This window comes from Canis lupus, chromosome 19 (genome assembly GCF_003254725.2).
Source record: "Canis lupus dingo isolate Sandy chromosome 19, ASM325472v2, whole genome shotgun sequence".
Lineage (NCBI taxonomy): Eukaryota > Metazoa > Chordata > Mammalia > Carnivora > Canidae > Canis > Canis lupus.
In genome coordinates, this window is record NC_064261.1 from 4,370,892 (window position 1) to 4,396,841 (window position 25,950).

A 25,950-nucleotide genomic window follows, 5' to 3' on the forward strand; every position below is an offset into this window, starting at 1 on the left:
TGTCTAGCTGGTCTTCTGGGGGAGGGGCCTGTTGTGATTTTCAGGTGTTAGCACTTGGGGGAGCTGCTCTGCCCCTGCCTGGTGCAGGGCTCAGTGGGGGTTGTTTACCCCGTGAGGCCGCAGGAGGAACAGCCCCAGTGGCAGGGCCACTCTGGAAACCTAGATTCAGCTCCGGAGCTCTCCGTCTGCAGGGCCTGGAGGCTCCGGGCGGGGCCGCTGATCTGCTCAGCTGGGGCAGGAGCGTCCTCGCTGTCCTGGGCCCTCCCGGCCTCTGCCTGTCCCGGGGGAGGCCGGATCCTGGGCTGTGTCCCGGCGCCCTGTGCTCCGGAGCCTGCGCTGGTGGATTCGCGCTCCCGCCCCGCAGTCCCCTCCGCGGTGCCGCCCCCGAGCCCCTCCGAGCTGCCCCCGCCCCGCAGCCCCCTCCGCGGTGCCGCCCCCGAGCCCCTCCGAGCTGCTCCCCCCCGCAGCCCCCTCCGCGGAGCCGCCCCCGCGTCCCCCCCCGAGCTGCTCCCCCCCGCAGCCCCCTCCGCGGAGCCGCCCCCGAGCCCCCCGAGCTGCTCCGGGTCCCGCCGTGCGGGCTGCAGCCCTTAGGGAGCTCGGGGCGCTCTCCCGGGGCGCAGGTGTCTGTTAGTGTCCCCGGGAGCCCGAGGGCATCCTCGCCCTCCCGGGTCCTGCTCCACCTCCCTGGAGCCCCTTTCCCCCGGGAAGGTCGGTGCAGCTCCTGCGTCTCCGGGACGGGGCTCTCCTGTCCTGGGGACACTCGCCCCGGCCTCAGCCCGGCTCCTTGCGGGCCCCTCCCCCTTGGAGGCCTTTTGTGTCTTTATTTCTTTTTCCCCGTCTTCCTACCTGGATAGAAGCGCGAACTCTTCTCACTGTAGCATTCCAGCTGGTCTCTCTTTAAATCTCAGGCCGAATTGATAGATTTTCAGGATAATTTGAAGGTTTTCTAGGTAATTTGGTGGAGACAGGTGATTTGGGGACCCTGCTCTTCCTCCATCTTGCTCCTCCTGGATGTCTTCTTTGGAAAAATGAATGTTCATGTCTTTTGCACATTTTTAAATTGTATTATTGGCTGTTTTGGGTGTTGAGTTGTATCAGTGCTGTATACATATTTTGGATACTAACCCTTCATCAAATATATCATTTGCAAATATCTTCTACCATTCTGTAGGTTTTCTTTTAGTTTGTTGATGGTTTCTTTTGCTGTGCAGATCTTTTTTATTTTGATGTGATTCCAATAATGTATTCTCTTGCCTCAGGAGACATATCTAGAATGAAGTTGTTATGGCTGATATCAGAGAAATTACTGCCCATGCTCTCTTCTAGGATTTTTATGGTTTCGGGTTTCACATTTAGGTCCTTAATGCATTTTGAGTTTATTTTTGTATATGGTGTAAGAAAGTGGTCCAGTTTCATTCTTTTGTATGTTGGTGCCCAGTTTTCCTGACACCATTTGTTAGAGACTATATTTTTCCTATTGCACACTCTTGCCTCTTAGCCAAAGATTGACTAATATAATTGTAGGTTTCTATTCTGTGTTTTTTATTCTGTTCCATTGATCTCTATGTCTATTTTTGTGGCAGTATTCTACTGTTTTGATCACTACAGCTTTATAACCTAACTTTAAATCTGTAATTATCCATTTTTTTTCTTTTTCACAATTGCTTTGGTTATTTGAGGTCTTTTTTGGTTCCATACAAATTTTAGGATTATTTGTTCTAGTTCTGTGAAAAATGCTGTGGGCATTTTGATAGAGATCCCATTAAATCTGTAAATTTCTTTGGGTAGTATGGATATTTTAGTAATATTTGTTCTTCCAATCCATGAGCATGGAATGTCTTTTTCCTTTCTTAGTATCATCTTCAATTTTTTTTGCCAATGTTTTATAGTTTTCAGAGTACAGGTCTTTCACCTCCTTGATTAAGTTTATTCTTAGGTATTTTATTGTTTTTGGTGCAATTGTAAATGTGATTCCTTTCTTAACTTCTCTTTCTCCTACTTCATTATTAGTGTATAGAAATGCAAGAGATTTCTGTGTATTAATTTTGTATCCTATGATTTTATTGAGTTCATTTATCAGTCTAGTAGTTTTTTGGTGGAGTCTTAAGAGCCTTCTATATATAGTATCATGTCATCTGCAAATAGTTTAAGATTTACTTCTTCCTTATTGATTAGGATGCCTTTGTTTCTTTTTGTTGTGTGGCTAGGACTTCAGATATATGTTCAATAAAAGTGGTGAGAGTGGATATCCTTGTCTTTGTTCCTGGTCCCAGGGGGAAAGCACTCTCATTTTTTTCCCATTGAGAATAATATTAGCTATTGTTTTTCATATAAAGCCTTTATTATGTTGAGGTATGTTCTCTCTAAACCCATGTTGTTGAGGATTTTTTTCATGAATGGATATTGTACTTTGTCAAATGCTTTTTCTGTATTTCTTGAAATGATACATTTTTTTAATCATATGGTTTTTATTCTTTCTCTTGTTAAGGTGAGGTATTATGTTGATTGGTTTGCAAATACTGAACCATTCTTATATCCTGTGAATAAATCCCAGTTGGTCATGGTGAATGATTTTTGTAAATGTATTGTTGGCTTCAGTTTGCTAATATTTTGCTGAAGATTTTTACATCCAGGTTCATCAGAAATGTTGGTTGTAGTTTTCATTTTTTGTAGTGTCTTTATCTGGTTTGGGTGTGAGGGTAATGCTAGCCTCCTAGAATGAATTTGGAAGCTTTCATTCCTCTTCTATTTTTTGGAATAGTTTGAAAAGAATGGGTATTAACTCTTCTTTAATGTTTGGTAGAATTCACCTGTGAAGCTGTCTGGTTATGGACTTTTGTTTGTTGGGAATTATTTTTTGATTACTGTTTCAATTTCATTTTCGGTAATTGGTCTGTCCAAATTTTCTATATTTTCTGATTAAGTTTTGGGAAGTTACATGTTTTTAGGAATTTATCCATTTCTTCTATGTTGTCTAATTTCTTGGCATATAATTTTCATAATATTCTCCTATAATCCTTTCTATTTATGTAGAGTTGGTTGTTATTTCTCCTCTTTCATTTCTGATTTTATTTGAGTCCTATTTGACTCCTCTCCCCTCCTCCCCCCTTTTTGTTCTTTCTGATGAGTCTGGCTAAAGATCTATCAATTTTGTTGATCTTTTCAAAGACCAGCTCCTGGGCTGATTGATCTGTACTATTGTTTCTTTAGTTTCATATGTTTTGCTATGATCTTTATTATTTCCTTCCTTCTACTGCTTTAGGGTTTTGTTTGTTCTTTATCTAGCTCATTTAGGTGTAGAGTTAGGTTGTTTATTTGAATTTTTCTTGCTTCTTGAGGTAGACCTCTATTGGTATAAACCTCCCTCTATTTATTTATGCATTTATTTATTTGGGGGGAGGGGCACAGAGGGAGAGGGAGGGCGAGAATCTTAAGCAGACTCCCCTGCCTTGTGCAGAGTCTGACATGGGGCTCTATCTCATGATCCTGAGGTCAGGACCTGAACCAAAATCAAGAGTAAGATGCTTAAGCAACTGAGCCACCAGATGCCCCTAAACTTCTTTCTAAGAACAGCTTTTTCTGCATCCCAAAGATTTTGGACCATTGTGTTTTCCTTTTCATTTGTATCCATCTATTTTTTTATTTCCTTTTTAATTTCTTGGTTGACTCATTCATTGTTTAGTAGCATGCTACTTAACCTCTATGAATTTTTGTTTTTTTCCAGGTTTTTTTCTTGTAATTAATCTCCAGTTTTATAGCATTATGGTTGGAAAAGATGAAGGAATTACTTTGATTTTTTTAAAAAGATTTTATTTATTTATCCATGAGAGACACAGCAAGAGAGACATAGGCAGAAGGAGAAGCAGGCTCCCTGCAGGAAGCCCGATGCGGGACCCGATCCCAGGACTCCAGGATCACACCCTAAGCCAAAGGCTGATGCTCAACCACTGAGCCACCTAGGCGTCCCTACTCTGATATTTTTGAATTCGTTGAAACTTTTTTGTAGCCTAATATATGATCTATTCTGGAGAATGTTCCATGTGCACTTGAAAAGAATGTGTATTCTGCTATTTTAGGATGGAATGTTCTGAATATATCTGTTAGAGCCATCATGTCTAATGTATAAATTAAAGCCACTGTTCCCTTATTGATTTTCATTTGAATGATCTATCCATTGATGTAAGAGAGGTGTTAAAGTCCTTTACTATTATTGTATTACTATCAATTACTATCTTTATATTTTTTATTAAGTACTTTGTGTTTGGGTGCTCCCACATCGGGTGCATAAATATTTACAGTTGTTATATCTTCTTGTTGGATTGTTCCCTTAATGATTTTATGATGTCTTTATTTGTCTCTTACTATGGTCTTTGTTTTAAAGTCTATTTTGTCTAAGCATTGCTACCCCAACTTTCTTTTCACTTCTATTTGCATGATAAATGCTTTTCCATCCTCTCTTTCCATAATCTGTATGTGTCTTTACATCTGAAATGAGTCTTGTGTAGGCAGCATATAAATGAGTCTTACTTTTTTATCCATTCTGTCATGCTGTCTTTTGATTGGAGCATTGCATCCATTTACATTCAATATAATTAATAATAGGTATGTACTTACTGCTATTTTGTTACTTGCCTTATGGTTGTTTTTGTAGTTGTTTTCCATTCCTTTCTTCTCTTGCTTTCTTCTGTCGTGGTTTGTTGGCTTTCTTTAGTGACATACATGGATTCTTTTCTCTTTATTTTTGCATATCTATTACTGGGTTTTGATTTGTGGTTATCTTTAGGTTTGTATATTGTATTACATGTTTGTATTGTTTGTATATTGTATTGTGTATTGTATGTTATGTATATGGCAGTCTATATTGAGTTGATGGTAGCTTAAGTTGGAACCCATTCTTTAATGCCTCTTCCCCCAACTTCTTAGGTCATACTTTAAATCCTTTTATTTTGTGAGTCCCTTGGCTGACTTTTAGAGATATACTTATTTTACTACTTTTGTGTTTCCTACTTTTCTTACTCCTACTTATGGTCTTTCCTTTGTACTCAAAGAGTCTCCTTTAATATTTTTCTTAGACTTGGTTTAGTGATCATGAATTTCTTTAACTTTTGTTTGGTTGAGAAGCTCTTTATCTTTCCTTCTATTCTGGATAGTAGCCTTACTGAATAGAGTATTCTTGGCTGCAGGTTTTTTCTTTTCTTTTCTTTTCTTTTCTTTTCTTTTCTTTTCTTTTCTTTTCTTTTCTTTCTTTTCTTTTTTCTTTTCTTTTCTTTTCTTTTCTTTCTTTTCTTTTCTTTTCTTTTCTTTTTTTCTTTTCTTCTTTTCTTCTTTTCTATTAGCACTTTACATATAGTGTGCTACTTTCTTCTGGTCTGTAAAGTTTCTGCTGAAAAACAAACTGATAGCCTTATGGGATTTCCCTTGTAGGTAACTATTTTCTCTCATGCTACTTTTAAATTCTCTCTTTATCACTACTTTTTGCCATTTTACTTATTTACTATGTGTCTTGGTGTGGATCTCCTTGGCTTGATTTTATTAGGGACTCTCTGTGCCTCCTGAATCTGGATTTCTGTTTCCTTCCCTAGACTTAGGCACTTTTCAGCCATTATTTCTTCAAATAAACTTCCTGCTCCCTTTCTCTCTCTTCTTCTTCTGGGATCCATATAATGTGAATGTAATTATGCTTGATGGTGTTGTTGAATTTCCTAGGTCTATTTTCATTTATTACTATTATTATTATTATTATTATTATTAATATCATCTCTCTCTCCTGTTCAACTTCATTGCTTTACATTACTCATCCTCCAGGTCACTAATCCATTATTCTGCTTCCTCTAATCTAGTCTTTTGTTTCATCTACTGTGTTTTTAATTTCATTTATTGAATTCTTCATCTCTGATTAGTTTGTTTTTATGTTTTCTATCTCTTTGATAAGGGCCTCACTGATTTCTCCACTCTTCTCAAGTCTGGTGAGTATCTTTATGATGAATACTTTATTTATTTATTTTTTAAAGATTTATTTATTTATTCATGATAGACATAGAGAGAGAGAGAGAGAGAGGCAGAGACACAGGAGGAGGGAGAAGCAGGCTTCATGCCGGGAGCCTGATGTGGGACTCAATCCTGGGACTCCAGGATTGTGCCCTGGGAAAAGGCAGGTGCTAAACCGCTGAGCCACCCAGGGATTCCCCTATGATGAATACTTTAAATTCTCTATCAGTATATCATCTCCATTTTACTTAGGTCTCTTGCTGTGAATTTTGTCTTCTTCTTTCATTTGGGACATGTTCCTCTGTCTGCTCACTTTATTGAACTCTCTGGTCTGTTACTCTGTGTTAGGAAAGTCAGCTATGCCTCCTGCTCGTGAAAGTAGTGGGCTTATGAAGGAAAGGTCCTGGAGTGCCCTGCATTGCAACATATTCTATGCACCAGAACCTGGCACTTCAGCGGTATCTCCCAAATTTGTTGTCTGCAGCATGCAATTGTGGCTGAGCTGCATTTGCCTGCAATCCAGTTGTGTGCAGTGGCTCTCCCTGTATGTGGTGGGTAGGGTTTGCCCATATTTTGGTCATATTCTGGGTTATTTAGAGTGATGTGGTTTCTATCCAGTTACATCGATGTTATGAGGTGAGCTTAGGGTCCACCTATTCCAACCATCTTCCCTGGAAGATCCCCTAACTCATATTTTAAGAATAATATATTATATTTGTGGTTTAAAAATCATATGTTTAAATACTTTACATTGGCTACTAACTAGATATGTGACCTTGCACAAAGCACTTATGTCTAGGCTTTAGTTTTTTTATTTGAAATTGAGGAATTTGGGCAAGTGACTTCCTTGTAACTTTTTAAATGTAGTGTCTTTTATTTATTCAATTTAGATATTAAATAAGTATTTGCTTATTTTGTACAGTACTATGGATTGGGCTGAGGAAAATACAAAAGCAGTATATAACCATTCTCCACCATCCAGGTACTTCGAGGCAATAAGGCATATATATGAAACAGGGTTGAGAAATAGAGTTCATTCTCTCATTTGTGAAAGGAAAGAATGAAACTAGATTATCTCCAAAAACATTTTCCAATTAAAAATTTAATTACTGAGTGTGTACTTAAGAGCTAAAAATTTTGTGATACGGAACTTAATTATGTAAGCATATGATGTATATGATAACACCATTAAGGAAGTTTTTATGGGAAAAATAATTCTTAAGACTAGTTCTTAAGAATGCATAGTATTTTTGAGCAGAAGCAAAAATTATTCATGTAAGAGTATTCAAGGTTTCTGTACTTCACTTCACACTGGGCACAACACACAATGTCAATCCAGATAAGTGGAAGAGTTAAAGGGATTTATAATAAAAAGAATGCCCTATTAGGAATCAATATCAGGGGAAAGGCAGACAAATTCAAGTTAGATAGGATTGGGAGAAAATGTCAATTTATGGGCTGAATTTAGAAAATGTTTTGGATTGAAACTTGGGAGTGAGGGAGAAAAAGAATTGGGTAATATTGAAGGTAGTGGAAATAGAAGTTTTATCATATTTTGGAACGTAATGAGTATCTTTTGCTCCTCTTCTACTATCCTGTCCCTTGGTGGAAGATGGTAAAGTGGAATTGCTTTCATTTAAAATTTTCTGTCATTTGAAGTTTATGATAGATCGCTCTGAGTGAAGTCTTAGTTGCATGTGGGTGATAACTTTTACAGTCAAAACAAGATGAGGACAGGCTGGTTTGACTCAGTGGTACAATTAATTGAACACAGCCAATTACAGATTTCTGTGTTCTTTCTCCACTTCCACTGCTTCACTTGACTAGCCTTAAAACAAACAAACAAACAAACAAACAACAGAAAACAAAAAAAAAATACGAGATGTATACATTCTAGGAAGTGAAAGCAATTTGAGAAAAGAAGATGGGAGTCATAAATTATACTAATTAGAAAGTGATCAGACTTTCCTAGCAAGAAGTAATATTTTGTATTGGGAACATTTGAGATACAAAGTTATTTAGGTACCTCTGATGATCTAGGATGAATAGGTTAAGAAACTAACTTTTAACATACTCAAAAACTCTCATGGCCTCCTTTATACTTACGACTATAAGATTACAATATAATGGGTATTTTACTTATCTTTAGGACATATATTAAATTTTGTAGTGGTACGCAGGGGAAAGCCTCAAACATATAAAATAAAAGTTAAAAATTTACTTCTGAAAGCATGATGTTTGAGCTAGCATGTGGACAGTTGAATATAAAATGAAAATGAAGGTGAAAATTTCTAATTAGGAATAATGAAAATTGATGATTCAATAGTGAATGCAGGAAAGGAAGAATCAATGACAGTTCCCAGGGCTTGAGTGTGGGAGCATGGGAGAATTGGGCATTAATAGTAGATTAGTATTACATTCTTTAAATATCGAACCATTTTTCACTTGTTCCTTCAACATGTTTATTATAAACTTCAGTAGTTTAGGACTATGCACTCATTGGAACATGATGGTGAAAAACAAAAAGATATAAATTGAACACCAATAAAAAATAAATTTATTATAAAACAAAACAAAAAGATAAACATGGGGACATTTCCTCATAGTTCTTACCATTTAATTGCGGATTTAGACATCAAATTCCCGAATCACATACTCAAACATGTAATTTTAAATGGTAAGTCTTATAAAGGAAGGGTATTTGGTTCTATAAGAACACTTAATAGAGAGATCAGACTTAGTCTGGGTCAAGGAGGACTTTCCTTAGGATGTTAAATTTGAACTGAGATTTGAAAAATGAATAGGGAATAGTTCAATGAAGGGAGCTCTGGTCAGGGGAATAGGAGCTGGGTTCATCAAAAGACAAGAATTATATTATATGTTTGGAAGACAGGCAGGAACAAGACCATGCAGAGCCTTATAAACCATAGTAAGGATTTTGATATTTATCCTAAAGACACTGGTAATACAATGAGGAGTTTACACAGAGGGCTGATCTGGTTGCCATTTGGAAAGGCCACTCCGATTTCATTATAGAGGCTGGATTATAGAAGCTGGGTGGACAGTAGAGAGATGTGAGGAGTAGATGTAGAAGGACAGAACAGATGTTATGTGGTAATCTAGACTCAAGGTGATGGTGCCTGGAACTAAGGTGAAGAAAGGTGGAAGAGATTGCCAGTGGAAGATTATAAAGTGAGCAAAGAAGAAGGCCTAAGGATGAACCTTGAAGATCTAACATTTAAAGACTGATGAGGGGATCCCTGGGTGTTGCAGCAGTTTGGCACCTGCCTTTGGCCCGGGCGTGATCCTGGAGACCCGGGATCAAATCCCACGTAGGGCTCCCGGTGCATGGAGCCTGCTTCTCCCTCTGCCTGTGTCTCTGCCTCTCTCTCTCTCTCTCTCTCTCTCTCTCTGTGACTATCATAAATAATAAATGAAAATTTAAAAAAAATGATCATACATTAAAAAAAATAAAGACTGATGAAATCAGAAATTATTTTTAAAGGTCAGAGAGACAGGAGGACAATAGGAGAGTGTGTCATCATAGGAGACAAAGGAAATAACAGTAGAGTGTATTGTCATAGAGACAAAGGAATCCAGAGAAGATGCTAGACAGTGAATTCTGGTCCTGGTTCCACTGCTACTGCATACCTTAGAAACCATACTTCATGGCAGGCCCTCTACTATTTGACCCTAGATACTGTTGCTACTCCTGAAATGGATGGATTCTCACCACTAACTCCTGACACAAGTCCTTACTGGTTATATCTAATTGACAAAGCTTAGGTGATATTCCTGTAATCCAGCTTCCTAGAGATAGGGAAGCATAGAACTGGCTTTTTTTTTGCTTTTGTAGTGAGACACATAGTCTTCCTCAAGACTTACCTAATGACCATTCTCCTGGATTTAGGAGTAAGAGATTGGGTGAAGGGTAGCAAACAAAGCAAAGCAAAAACAAAAACAAAAACAAAAAAAAAACAAAATCAATTGGAAATGTCCAATATATTCCTCCTAAACACCATTTCATTTCAGAAATTTCAGAAACTTTACTTGGTCCTTCTCTACATCTTGGTATAAAAATTTAATTGCCTCCCTCTTGCCAACATTGTCTTGTATGTACCATTGTTGCTCCATTAATCCATGAAATATTTTATTTGCACCCATACTGCATCATGCACTGTGCCAGGAGTTTGGTACATCAGGATAAAAGATGCAGGTCTTGCCTTCCAGGAGCTTGGAGTCTGAAGCAGGAGTCTATTGTGAGGAGAAAGAAACTCCAGCTCCAGGGCCATTCGCTTGTCAAGGTCCCACTTAGAGATCCATTAGGGGCCCCAGGAATGGGTTCATGTGGTTATATATTTTTAAATATTTTGTAAAAGTAAGCCAGTTGGTCTTAATTCTTGATTAAGAACACTTGGCTTCCCACTTTGACTCCCTTTCCATAAAACTATCCCTCTTCTTGAATGGTTAAGTAGCTGTGGGTGTTTTTTTGTATTTGGTTAAGGGGAAGCTGGGTTGGGATACAATTAGTTTGGGTTTAGTGGGATATAGTTGTTTGGTGTACATATAATTCCATGAGTAGTTAAATAATAGTTAACAAGGACATCTGTTGAGAGGGCACTGGTGAAGCTCTGGAGACTACTCTTGATTCCAGTAGGTCTCTTGCCCTGAAAAGGCAGGAGTTTTTAAGGAGAATTCCTTTTATTATTGACCGACTATAGCTAATTGTCTCTTCACTTCTCTCAGTCCACCTTTGAAAGGCTGCATCAACCTCAAAGTCACTTTCCTAGGATGTTCTGTAGAAAATACTCATCCCTATCCCTGTCTCCAAAATCTGGATGCTAAACTAACTTTGTTCAGTGGTAGGTACAGGCACCCAAGTCAGAGCCACCCATTCCTCATCAACTATCTGCTGGGTCATCTTCCCCCTTTCCCACCCCACCACCTCCTCTGGCCTTAAGGTTGGAGACTACTTCAGTAAAAGCGATTTGTCCTTTTTTCTATGCTAGTTCATCTCTTGGATAGAGTACACACATGCAAACTTGGGTTTGTCTTTAGAGGTCATGGGTAATGGGATGGTTTGAATTTTAAAGTGGTTTAAGCCTAGTGACTTAGGTTTAATGATATTAATGACTCTTGAAAGAGAATCCCAAACAATAAGTAGATTAAAAAAAAAAAAACTTTATTCAGAATAGTTGATAAGACCTGAATACTTCATTTGAACTGCATTTTGTAAAAATGTTTTGTGATGTTTCAACAATCCCTTTGTCATCCTTAGATTTAATTTTTAAAAAGCTAAGAATATTCAGATAAAAATAGAATTTTGAAAAAATTATAGTATCACATTTAGAAAACAGCCAGGGGTGTCTGGGTGGCTCAGTCAGTTAAGTGTCTGCTTATGGCTCAGGTCATAATCCCAGGGTCCTGGGATCCAGTCCCACATCAGGCTCTCTGCTCAGCAGGTAGCCTGCTTCTCCCTCTCCTTCTACCTGCCATTCTGCCCACTTGTACATGCTCCCTCTCATTCTATCAAATAAATAAATAAATAAAATCTTTTTTTAAAAAAATAAAAAATAATACCCAAAACAATAAATTGGGGACTATTATTATTGTTAAATCCAAACTAATTGTATGCCAACCCAACTTCCCCTTAAGCAATAATCTCTTTAGGGGAAGAGATATGTTTTACATAGAGATAATGAATAGAGTCGTAGACTTCTGATAATTCAATTAATGAATAAGAATGAATGAAACACACATATTGTGAAAAATTTTTAAGTTTTTGGTATTTTGTCATAAATATTGATATAGATGAAGATAAAATTTATCATGCCTTACGACATTGAGAACATTAGTAACAAACTTGTTTTTTTAAGATTATTTATTTATTTATCCATGAGAGACAAGAGAGAGAGGCAGAGACACAGGCAGAGGGGGAAGAAGGCTCCATGCAGGGAGCCAGATGTGGGACTCAATACTGGGATTCCAGGGTCATGCCCTGAGCCAAAGGCAGACGCTCAACCGCTGAGCCACCTAGGCATCCCAGTAACAAACTTTTTAAGGAAGATTGACAATTTGGAGTATATAGATTATTTACTGCAGTGGCAAACTTGGAAAAGCTTAATACGCAAAGTGATTTCCCCTATTTGATAACATCCTAAAAATGTACAGTACTGTTAATGAATTATGAAACTGAAAATTTTCTAAATCATATTAAAATTTTTTAAACTGTAAAATATATATAGATTCGTCTTTGGAATGATCAAGAAGTTTCAAAAGTATCATAGATAGACATTTAGTAATAGGAATGCTAAGAAGAACAGAATCATAAAGCATTTTGTAAGAAAATAAACCATAAATGATTTTCAAGGTCATATGTGCAGATCTTCCTCTGTCACTGTGGGGTTACGTCTTAATAAAACTATCATAAGTTAAAAATATCCTAACTTGAAAATGCATTTACTATACCTAATTTACTGAGTATCAAGGCTTAGCATAGTCTACCATAATTATGTTTAGAACACTTAGGTTAGCCTACAGTTGGGCAAAATCATCCAACACAAAGCCTATTTTACAATAGAGTTTTGAACATCTCATGTAATTCATAGAAAGCTGTACTGAAAGTGAAAAACAATGGTTATGTGTGTACAGAATGTTTGTAAGTATATAAGTTGTTTACCCTTCTGGTAGTATTCTAACTAGAAGTCTTGGCTCATTGCTGCTGCCCAGCATCAGGAGAGAGTATACCACATATTGCCAGCCCGGGAAAAGATCATAATTCAAAATTCAAAGAACAGTTTCTACTGAATATGCATGACTTTTGCATCATTAAAGTCAATTGTAAGTTGAACTATCAAAACTTGGGGACCATTTGTAATTAATTTTAGCGTTAATTCTAAAAACCTAAATTATTGTCTTATTCTAATTTACTTCCAGCATTTCTAGCTCCTCTCCTCTAAAATATTACATGTGTACGGAAGCTTCTTTCTACAGTGATTAGTCCTTCCCCAAGCTCAAACTATCAAGACTTTATTAACATCCTCACTTACATAAAATATATATTATCCCAGAAAAACTCACCTTCATTGTTAATAATTTCCTCACAACAATTAGATTCTAAAGAGAGCATGGAAGGCAAAAATCACATATGGTCAAATTTACTAAATTGCCCTTGAAAATTCTTTAAATAGCTTTTAAGCAAGCAAGTTGCTCGCCGTATGAGAGACAAGAAAACTGAGGCCTAGTGCGGTGAGAGGAGATTCAGGTTTCTCATTTGTTGTTCATGCTGGGGCCAATGCGTACTGAAGGGTGGGGATGCTTACGGCCCTATTAAAGTAAACAGCCAGCTATGATAGGTTTGTATTCATATTATTAATCTCTTTCTCGCTCTCCGGTAAGTCTCTCCTGAATCAGACCACATTAAGGATAAAATTGGCATATGTTCCCAATTGAATCCTTAGGATTTTATGTAGCATCTAATTTGACTAGAATAGAAGTCTGCGTGGAAGAGCAATTTGGCCAGGTTAACACAGCTGAATTGCAATTACTTCCTCCAAATCCAAACAAAACCCTGTTTTTTCCTTCACAGTCAGTTGGACAACTGTGATCTTATAAATTGGTCTATGGTTGTTGGCATAACTGAGTGTCAACTCTAGCTGTTTGCCATGTGAGCTTAGGCATAGCTCCATTAATAAAAAAAACTCACAATCATCAATATGTGTTAAAGATGCTTTTGGGGGTGTGTGACAGCTATGAAAATTGCCTGTGTGAGGAGCTAGAAGTAATCATTGTATGATAATTAAGCATTTAAAAAATATCCATTGTGTATTACAGGAAGATTTCAGCATTTGCCATTTTTTTCTACAATAGCTAATTTGCTGCATTTATTCTTTATTTGTCTTTTCCGTGAATATATTTTTTTGCTAATGTTTTTAGTATTATTGTTAGCTTCATTGCATAATTAGTGGTATTCAGCTGCTGCTTTTTAGCCTGAAAGAACTGTAATTAGTTTTCACTCACTAGTGGCATTTATGCAGCATTGGGGTTATTGCCAAAGGTATAAGGACTATAATTCTATTGCTAGACTTTACATTTCTATAAACTTAGAAATCTACTTTGATCATTTTATGTAATAAAAAAGGATATGAGTTACAAATGATAGAATTGGAAGAAGTCTTGGAAGAAAGGGATATTATAGGCTTCAAATGAATAATATTTATGGGTATGAGATGTGAGGTATCAAGTTGTTCTCCGTCTCGAGTGGAAAATTCTATTCTCACGATTTAGTTGATTAGTTCTAAATAAGCCAAATCACAGTTAAGAGATCTATTCTTTTGTACTTTCTCTACCAACTGTGCTATCTAGAGCAAAATATTATTAGTGAGTAAAAATGTGGGTTCGTACAATCAAGCCACCCTGAGTTCAAACTTCGCTTGATTTATTAAGTAGCCCTCAGTGAGTTAATTACACGAATTAAATTCAATAACATTTGTAAAGCACTTAGGACACTGCTCATAAATAGCAGTTACTATTATCATTTCTTCATATTCACACTGTCAATCCTCTTGTAAGTTTTTAAAGAATGATCAAAAGTGGCTGTCCCAGGGGTTGATACCAGAAAGCCTTAGTAGGGTCAAAGTATTCTGGAATTTTAGTGGAAAGGCGAAGTTTCCAGTGAGTATCAAGTGTATGGAAGGAAGGACCATGCCTTAAAGAACGTTTAATCAATATCAGCTAAAGGAGTAAGTATACTAGATGTTAAAATTCTGCCACAGGCCCGTGTGCCGGGTTTCAGTCCATTCCCTTGTTACTGCTACAGAGCTTTTGGCAGTGTGTGCACGCTGTGTGGTATATGTGTGCGTTGCCTGGGGTGACGGTGTGAGTAGTGTATGAGTGCGTGTGTGTGGGCTGCGTGTGCTGGTGGTAGAGAGGAGCTGAGCCTAAGAGAAGTTGAGGAGTTCTGAAATCATCTCAACAATTACTTTATCTTTGGTAGATCAGTGGCCTGCTTGTCCCGCACAGTGGATCAAGTGATTCAGGTACATGGGATCGCTTTGCCTCTTTCAATTTCATCCACCATTTTTGGATTTGGATTTGGATTGAGTTATGCACATCAGAAGCACTACGCCTATGACTCTTTGTGTGCAGAACTTGGAGTCAAATACCTTGTCCTCGAAATATTTGCTATGTGATATTTTTCTTGAATTTTAACATTTTGATTATACGTATTTTGAATGTTAGCAGAATGGAAAGGTTCTCATTTTCTTTTCCAGATCTGGAAGCCAGAAAGAAGCTGTTAAAGAGCTGTGAATTTTTTAATTAGGGAAGAGCTGCTAGGGGACAACTAGTAAATAACAGAGACCGGCTAGAGCATAACTCCGGCTAATAATTTCCAACTAATTGATAATTGGCTAAAAACTGATGAATTAATTATTTATTCAAAGGACCCACCTTTTGTAAGATAAAACTTCAATAGCAAAACATTGAGGGCCTTGCCAAAACTCTTGAAGGAAATGTCATAGACTGAATACAGGCAGTCAGTGGGCTTCAAGTACGCGCAATGTGAATCATTTCTTTCCTTTTTGTCATTTTCTTTGGATAGTTGGGTTTTTTTAGTGTTTACTTTAATTCCAGTTTGTAAACATATAGTGTTAAATTAGTTTCAGGTGTACAACATAGTGATTCAACACTTCCCTGCATTACCTGGTGCTCATCATCACAAGTGCCCTCCTTAATCCCCATCACCTATTTCACCCATCCTCCCACCCACCTCCCCTCTGGTAACCACCATTTGTTCTTGATGTTAAGAGTTTGCTTCTTGCTTTGTCTCTCTCCCTCTTTTTCTCTTTGCTCATTTGTTTTCTTTTAGTGCAATCATATATTTGTTGTTCTCTGATTGACTTATTCTCCTTAACATTATACTGTCTAGCTCCATCTGGGTCATTGCAAAGGCCAAGATTTCATTCTGTTTTATGGTGGAATGACATTCCATTTTATATATGTGTATATATAAAATTATATGTATATATATATACATATAATATATATTTTATATTTTAAAATATTTTAATATGGTGGAATGACATTCCATTTTGAATATATATATAATTTTATATACATATAATATATATTTTATATATTAAAATATTTTAATATTATATATAATATATTTTATATACATTATATATATTAAATTATATATAAAATATAAATTATATATATATCCTCTTCTTTTTTTTAAATAAAGATTTTATTTATTTATTCATGAGAAACACAGAGACAGAGACACAGACAGTGGGAGAAGCAGGCTCCCTGCGGAGAGTCTAATGTGGGACTCAATCCCAGGACCTTGGGATCACACCCTGAGCCAAAGGCAGACACTCAACCCCAGAGCCACCCAGGCGACACTATATCACTCTTCTTTATCTATTCATCTATATCTGGGCTATTGTAATAATGCTGCTATAAGCGTAGTGGTACAGGTACCCCTTTGAACTAGTGTTTTTGTATTCTTTGCATAAATACTCAGTATATGTGATTACTGGACCATAGAGTAGTTCCATTTTTAACTTTTTGAGGAGCCCCCATACAGTTTTCCGCAGTGGCCGGAGCAGTTTGCATTCGTATCAACAGTGCATGAGGGCTCCTTTTCCTCCACATCCTTGCCAACACTTATTGTTTATTGTGTTTGTGATTTTAGCCATTCTGGCAGGTGTGAGATGATATCTCATGGTAGTTTTTTTTTTTTTTATTTATTCATGAGAGAGGGAGAGAGAGAGAGAGAGAGGCAGAGACACAGGAGGAGGGAGAAGCAGGCTCCATGCAGGGAACCCGACATGGGACTTGATCCTGGGACTCCAGGATGGCACCCTGGGCTAAAGGCAGGCACCAAACCGCAGAGCCACCCAGGGATCCCCCTCTCATGGTAGTTTTAATTTTCATTTCCCTGATGGTGAGTGATGATGAACACCTTTCCATGTGACTGTTGGTTGTCTGGATGTCTTCTTTGGAAAAATGAATGTTCATGTCTTTTGCGCATTTTTAAATTGGATTATTGGCTGTTTTGGGTGTTGAGTTGTATCAGTGCTTCATACCCATTTTGGATACTAACCCTTCATCAAATATATCATTTTCAAATATCTTCTCCCATTCTGGAGGTTGTTTTTAATTTGTTGACTGTGCCTTTCTCTGTGCAGAAGCTTTTTATTTTGATGTGGTTCCCATAGTTTACTTTTGCTTTTGTTTTCCCTGCCTCAAGGCAAGATTAGTTGCTATGGATGATGTCAAAGAAGTGACTGCCTGTGTTCTCTTCTAGGATGTTTATGGTTTTGGGTTTCACATTTAGGTCCTTAATCCATTTGGAATTTATTTTTGTGTATGGTGTAATTAAGTGGTCCAGTTTCATTCTTTTGCATGTTGGTGTCCAGTTTTCCTGACACTATTTGTTGAAGAGGCTTTCCTCCCCTCCTTTGGATATTCTTTTCTGCTTTGTCAAAGATTAATTGACTATATAATTATGGGTTATATTTGGGTGGGCTTATTTCTGGATTTTTTATTCTGTTCTATTGATCATAGAACAGAACAGTATATATACTTATCAAATTTATCAAGAAAAAAAGAGAATGGACTCAAAAAATAAAATCACAAATGATAATGGAGAAATAATAACCAATACCACAGAAATACAATTATAAAAGAATATTATGAAAAACTATATGCCAACAAATTGGACAACCTAGAAGAAATGGGTAAATTCCTGAAACATATACTACCAAAACCAAAACAAGAAGAAATAGAAAATTTGAACAGACCCATAACTAGCAAAAAAATTGAATCAATAATCAAAAATATAAATATAAATATATATATATTTATATACTTATATGATCATTGAACAGTATACTGTTATGCCAGTACCATACTGTCTTGATTACTACAGCTCTGTAATATAACTTGAAGTCCAGAATTGTGATGCCTCTTTGCTTTTCTTTCTCCAGATCCTATTGGCTATTCAGGGTCTTTTGTGATTCCATATAAATTTTAGAATTGTTTGTTCTAGTTCTGAGAAAAATGATGTTGACATTTTAATATGGATTGCATTAAACCTGTAGATTGCTTTGGGTAGTAGAGACATTTTAACAGTGTTCATTCTTCCCATCCATGAGCATGGAATGTCTATTTCTTTGTGTCCTCTTCAATCTCTTCCATTAGTGTGTTATTGTCTTCAGACTACAGCTCTTTCACCTCTTTGACTAGATTTCTTTGTAGTATCTTACCATTTGGGTGCAATTGTAAATGGGATTGGCCTCTTAATTACTCTTTCTGTTTCTTCGACAGATTTCTGTGCCTTGATTTTGTATTCTGTGACTTTACTAAATTTATTTAGCAGTTCTAGCAGTTTTTTGGCAGTCTTTCCGGTTTTCTCTATATAGTATCATGTCATTGGCAAATAGAGAAAGTTTGACTTCTTCCTTGCCTACTTAGATGCCTTTTATTTCTTTTTGTTGATGGATTGCTGTGGCTGGGACTTCTAGTGCTATGTTGAATAGAAGTGGTGAGTGACATCCTTGTCTTGTTCTTGACATTAGAGGAAAAGCTCTCAATTTTTCCCCATTGAGGATGACACAGCTGTGGGTTTTTCTCGTATGACCATCGTGTTTAGGTATGTTTCCTCTAAACCTACCTTGTTGAGGGTTTTTATCATGAAAGGATGTTGTACTTTGTCAAAAGGTTTTTTCTATGTTTATTGAAATGATCATATGGTTCTTATCTTTTCTCTTATTGATGCGGTATAGTACATTGATTCGTTTGTGAATATGAATAAAACAACTTAATTGTGGTGAATGATTTTTTTAGTAGGTTGCTGAATTTGGTTTGCTAGTATTTTATCGAAGATTTTTAGGTCTATGTTTATCAAGGATATTAACCTGTAGTTCTTTTTTTTAGTGGTGTCTTTACCTAGTTTTGGTATTGCAATAATGCAATCTCAGAATGCATTTGGAAGTTTTCCTTCCTTTTCTATTTTTATGGAGTAGTTTGAGAAGAATAGTATTAATTCTTCCTTAAATGTTTGGTAGGATTCACCTGTGAAGCCATTTGGCCCTGGACTTTTGTTTGTTGGAAAATTTTTGATTATTGATTCAATTTTTTTGCTAGTTGTGGGTCTGTTCAAATTTTCTATTTCTTCTTGTTTTGGTTTTGGTAGTATATGTTTCAGGAATTTACCCATTTCTTCTAGGTTGTCCAATTTGTTGGCATATAGTTTTTCATAATATTCTTTTATAATTGTATTTCTGTGGTATTGGTTATTATTTCTCCATTATCATTTGTGATTTTATTTTTTGAGTCCTTTCTCTTTTTTTCTTGATAAATCTGGTTTAGAGGCTTATCAATAATATTGATTTTTTTTTTCAAAGAATCAGCTCCTGGTTTCATGGACCTCTTTTTTTGTGTGTTTGTTTCTGTATCATTTATTTCTGTTGTAATCTTTATTATTTCCTTCCTTCCATTGGTTTTAGGTTTTGTCTGTTATTCCTTTCCTAGCTCCTTTAGGTGTAAAGTTAGGTTGTTTATTTGAGATTTTTCCTGCTTCTTGAGATAGGCTTGTATTACTATAAACTTCCCTCTTAGAATTGCTTTTGCTGCATCCCAAGGTTTTGGACTATTGTGTTTTCATTTTCAGCTGTCTCCATGTACTTTTTTATTTCTTCTTTTATTTCCTGGTTGACCCATTCATTGTTTATTAGCAGGCTACTTAACCTCCATGTATTTGTGGTCTTTCCAGGTTGTTTTTAATGGTTGACTCTAGTTTTATAGGGCTCTTGTCAGGAACAATGCATGGTATGACTTTGACCTTCTTCAATTTGTTGAGGGTAGTTTTGTGGGCTAATATGTGACTATTTTGGAAAGTGTTCCATGTGTACTTGAAAAGGATGTGTATTCTACTGCTTTAAGATGGAATGTCCTGAATATATCTGTGAAATCCATCTGGTCCAGTGTGTCATTCAAAGCCATTGTTTCCTTATTAATTTTGTGTTTAGATGATATTTCCACTGATGGAAGTGAGGTGCTAAAGTCTCCTACTATTCTATTCTTATTGATTAGTTCCTTTATGTTTGTTATTAGCTGTTTTATGTATTTAGGTGCTCCCATGTTGGGGTACATAAATAATTACAATTGTTATATCTTCTAGTTGGATTGTCCCATTTATTATCATGTAAGTATCTTTTTTTGGTCTCTTGCTACAGTCTTTGTTTTAAAGGTTTTTTTTTTTTTTTTTTTTTTTTTTTTTTTTTGGTCGGATATAAGCTTACTTTGACCTGCATTTGCATGATAGATGTTTCTGCAACCCCTCATTTTCAATCTGCAGGTGTGTTTAGGTCTAAAATGAGTGTCTTATAGGCAGCATATAGATGGGTCTTGTTCTTTTTATTCTTTCTGTCACACTATGGCTTTTGATTGGAGCATTTAGCCCATTTACATTCAAAGTAATTAGTGATATGTCTTTATTGCCATTTTAGTATTTGTTTTGTGGTTGTTTCTGAAGATTTTCTCTGATCCTTTCTTTCATGTTTTGTTGATTTTCTTTAGTGATATACTTGGATTTAGTTCTCTTTATTCTTTGTATGTCTATAAGTGGTTTTTGATATGTGATTACCATTAGGTTTGTATACAACCTCTTCTGTATATAGCGGTCTATATTAAGTTGATGGTTGTTTAGGTTTGAACCCATTCTTTTTTCCTTTCCTCTCCATATTTTAGGTATGTTATTATATTTTATATTTATTTTCTTTATGAGTTCCTTGACTGATTTTCTACAGAAATATTCATTTTTACTGCTTTCATGTTTTCTATCTTTATACTGTCACTTTTGGTCTCTCCTTTCCACTCAAAGAGTCCACTTTAATATTTCTTGCAGAGCTATCTTAGTGGTCATAAACTCCTTTAGTTTTTTGTGTGCCTGAGGAACTCTTCACCTTTCCTTTTGTTCTGAGTGGTAGCCTTACTTGATAAAATATTCTTAGCTACAGATTTTTCTTATTCAGCACTTTGCAAGCCAGAAGAAAGTGGCATGATATAGTCTAAGTGTCTGTTGGAAAATTCCTGGTGGCCTATGGTTTTACCTGATAAGTTACTGACTTCTTTGGGCTTTTAAGGTTTTTCTTTATTCCACATTTTGCCAATTTAATTACAATATATCTTGGTGTGAGTCTGTTTTCGTTGATTTTGATAGGAGTTCTCTGTGCCTCTTGAATCTGCACATCTGTTTCCTTCCTAAGATCAGGGAAATTTTCAGCTCTTATTCCTTCAAATAAATTTTCTGCCCCTTTTCTCTCTCTTCTTCTGGGACTCCTATAATATAAATGTTATTATGTTTGATGGAGTTGCTGAGTTCCCTAAGTCTATTCTCATTTTGTGTAATTCTTTTTTCTCACTTTTGTTCAGATTGATTATTTCTCACTACTCTATCTTCTACATCACTAGTTCATTCCCCTACTTCTTCCGTCCTGCAATTCATTCCATTGTGTGTGTTTCTCATTTTGTTTATTGAGGTTTTTATCTCTCCTACATTATTCCTCTCTCTGTGTTAAGGGATCTCACTCATGTCTTCCACTCTTTTCTCAAGTCCACTGAATATTCTTATGATCACTGCCTTAAATTCTCTATCAGGCATGTTACTTATATCTGTTTTGTTTAGATCTCTGTCCATGGCCTTGTCCTGTTCTTTCATTTGAGATAACTTTTTCTGTCTTCTCATTTTGTCTGCCTCTCTGTGTCTTTTTCTGTGTTTTAAGGAAGTCAGCTATGTCTTCTGCTCTTGAAATTAGCGACTTCATGAAGGAGAAGTCCTGGAGTGCCCTGCAGTACAGTGTCCCCTGCTCACCAAACTGGCACTTCAGGAGAGTATCCTATGTGTGTTTCACATGCCCTGCTCTTGTGTCTGAGTCATTGTTCCTTTCAGTGCAGCTGTAAGCACTGACTTTATGCCTTTTGCGGGCTGTGCTTGCTCTCTGTGGTGTTAGTGGGATACAGGAAGACCAGCTTTCAGGGGGGCATGCCTGCTGGGAAACTTGGGAGCAGTACCATGGTGTTAGCAAAATTTGCATTGGGCCTCTAATCCTAGGCTGGGTTCCCCCTAAACCCTGTGGCAGCTGGGGGCTATGCTCCAGGGTGACTGGGCCCTGGCATGTTATAGTGGCTATGAGTGTGCAGCTGGGCATGCAGTGGCAGCTGCGCATCTGTTGGCTGGGCAGGATGTTTGTGCAGCTTTAACAAAGTTTGCCCTGAGTCTTGAGCCAAGGCTACAATGATCTGTGCTGCTCTGTCTCCCACAGGTGGCTCTGTTTATGCTGGCTGGGGGTGGGGTAGGGAGTGAGGGATGAAAATGGCACCTGCCAGCTCCCTCATTTCCAAAGAAGTCCCCCAGCACACACCAAAACCAGTATGAACGGATCTGTCTCCCATTTGGCCCCAGTGTTGTGGAAAGTACTGTTTCTCGTGTTGCCTCTCTGCATAGGCTGCTGTCTCTTTAAGAGCAGCAACCTAGCTATCACTTACTCTCAAGGCTCATCCAGTGCTGAATCATCTGACTTTTAAAGTTCCAGTTTCCAAATTCCACTGGTTTCACAAACTCACAAAATTTAGGTCCTCCAATTTTTAAAGCTGAACATTTTGGGGATTAATCTTCTCCATGTGAGCTCCCTGGTGTGGATGTCCATTTCTCTACCCTCTCAAACATGCAGGTCCCTCCCTGTTGTAGGCAGCCTGCCACTGCCATTCTGGCCTTTCTAAACTTTAGGTATATCTTCTTCTCTTTATTTACTTATTTAAAGATTTTATTTGTTTATTCATGAAAGAGAGAGAGAGAGAGAGACAGAGGCAGAGACACAGGCAGAGGAAGAAGCAGGCTCCAAGAGGGAGCCCAACGTGGGACTCGATCCTGGGTCTCTGGGATCACACCCTGGGCCGAAGGTGGGCGCTAAACCGCTGAGCCACCCCTTTTTCTTTATATTTAGTTGTGAATGTTGTTCTACCAGTCTTTTGATTGCTTTCTGGTTTGTTGACTTGGCTGGGGATGGTATCAAGCTGTACACATGGTGTGGGGTGAGTTCAGAGTCCTCCTACTAAGCCATCTTCCTAAATTCCGCTTGGTAGATGGCCTGAATAGTCTTAAGATACAATTTTGTATGCAGACCAGGTGTGATAAAAGGCAGACATTGGGGCTCCAAGCATGGGAAGTGCACTAAACCTGACCTAAGAATACTTGAGTACCTAGTCCTGCTTTATCACTTAGTATTTTCACTTAACGTTTGTGTTCCCTTGAGCAAATCCAGACATTCCCATCTGTGGAATGGGCTAATACATGTGCTGCCAACTCTATAGAATTGTTATAAAGACAAAGTAAACTACTATTTCAAGAGCATTTTGAAAAACTGTTAGAGACAAGATTAATAGAGGGCATTGTAGTTGAGCAGGTATAAATGTGAGAATGCCAACAGTAAACACCACAGAGACTGATTTAAGTTCAATGAGATAAGTAGTAACTTGAGGCCAGCAGTTCAGTCCTGACTGCATACATCCTGGCGGTCCTTTAAAATATACCAATACCTGCTACCCACCTCCAGGGTTCCTACTTTAAACGTTCTATGCTGGGCCAAGCTATAGAATTTTCTGAGGTGATTCTAAAGAGCAATCAAGGATAAAACCACTGCTGGTAGAGCTTCTTGAACACAGTTTGTGATGTTTATAAAATGCACACATTGGCATTTTTAGTTTGAAAAGTTAAAATCCTCCTATTACAAATAGGTTCTAATGTAAATGAAATTCGTGAAGATACAGTGTTGACAAAAAGAGGTGATCTCTAATCAGAAATAGAGTCATAAATACAGAACATATCTTTTATAGTTAGAAGTTCCAAGCTGAAGTGAAGCAAATGTTCTTATTTAACTTTTACAGTAATTTTTCACATTAATGAGCCTTGGAATCCAGGTTCGTGGAGTTCCAATTACTGAAAGGGCTTCTAAAGTGTGATATCATACATCAGGAGAAAATATAATAACTCTGTTAAAGAGAGGGCTGAGGTAATAAAATTATCATAAACAACTTGATTCAGTTATGCTACAGAACATCTAGTGATTAAAAACTTCTCTCCCTGTAGCTTCATAGTTTAAATTCAGTTCACTTATAGTTTTGCCCTGTTGCTAATTGTTTTACTTGAAAATTCAATGATATGTAAAATATAAAGACAGCAATTTAAAAGTAAATGTATATCTGCTCTACGATGTCTCAATTTACTGCTAATTTAAATAATTTGGGGACTGTTAGAAAGTTGCTAAGAAGAATTAGTTTAAAAACATTTGGGACTATTTTCTCTCAAATATAATGGTGCTTAAAATAGAAGAGTGCTTGAAATTATAAAGTTTTATGTTCTAGCCTCCCATAGACTTTCAAATAAAACTTTCCAATAAATGGCCATGACCCTGTTAACTAAGCAGAAGAATTCTCTGGATAGAACCACAGATTATCTTGCCCAGTTTATAGCAGAAGAAACCGAGGCCAGGAAACACTAAGTGACATTCCCAAAGCCACACAGCTCATTAGTGACAGAACTTGGACAGATCTCTTAGTTCCTAGCCCTCCCTGTCTTGTCCTGGAGAAGCCTGATAAATATTGATTAGATATTGTCTGCTATGGACCTTGGACTTGGCAACGTGTGGCTGGTTTTAATCTCATAAATATTCCTCCAAACCTTGGGGAAATCCCTTGCTGATGTGTCTAATCTTTTGGCAGCTAATTTGTTGGAAATCTCCTCATTAATGTGGTCTTTTGGAGAGTCTTAAAACTTTCTTAAGTTTTAGGGTTCAAATATTAGAGTGTGTTTCAGAGCCTAGCAGCATTCACAGCAGACACAATGTTAGCTACCAGGAACCTAATCAACCATTAGCCAAAAGAAGCTATGGTGAAATGCTGTTCAAAATAAAGTTGTAAGCATCACTAAGAGGCTGATGCATATAGAATTTGATTCATTGCACAGCTGATATTACTAATGGTCTGATAATTTTAATAGCCATAAAAACTAGAATAAAAGTCATCCTGTCAGTATCTACATACTTTCAGATATATTATCCTGTTATTTTGTTTCCTGCTTCTACTTGGCCTCCCAAACTCCCTACTGGCAAAGGAGGCCACATGGCACTAGCCTTGCTGTAGTTACTATGACACCCAAGTTGTTAAATTTATAGAGTGGATTATAGCAGCAGACAAAGATAGAAAAATAATAATCAACCATGAAAAACAAGTTTTACAATTATGCATGTACTTGTTATAGAATTACTAATAGCTACATAAATATTTTGTGTTTCACAAATATGTGGAAAGAAGAAAATCATGAAAAGACTTGGAGGGACAGCATTTGAACCTAAGTATCTAAAGATATTATTTTTTTAAAAAATTAAGTCTTATTAGTAAGTGAGTGCTTCAATTTACAGAAACCTAATAAAAGGGAACAAGGGTATAGTGTAAAATCTAAGGTTTATTTCAAGTTATATTTCTATCATTTGGGGCTTCAAATGTCATCCATTCTTCTGTTTTCTAGCATATTTCAGAAAAGTTTTTCCCTTCTTTTAAAAGGCACCATTTCTTTTTTTTTTTTTTTTTTTAATTTTTATTTATTTATGATAGAGAGAGAGAGAGAGGCAGAGACACAGGCAGAGGGAGAAGCAGGCTCCATGCAGGGAGCCCGATGTGGGATTCGATCCCGGGTCTCCAGGATCGCGCCCTGGGCCAAAGGCAGGCGCCAAACCGCTGCGCCACCCAGGGATCCCTAAAAGGCACCATTTCTAAAGATTTTCTAAGAGGGAGATTCCCTAGTCATGTTGGTGCTTATTCCAATCAATAGAGCTTTAAAATGTGTTCAAAGAATATGGGAACTGGAACTCAAACCCAGGGCTTCTAATTTCAGAA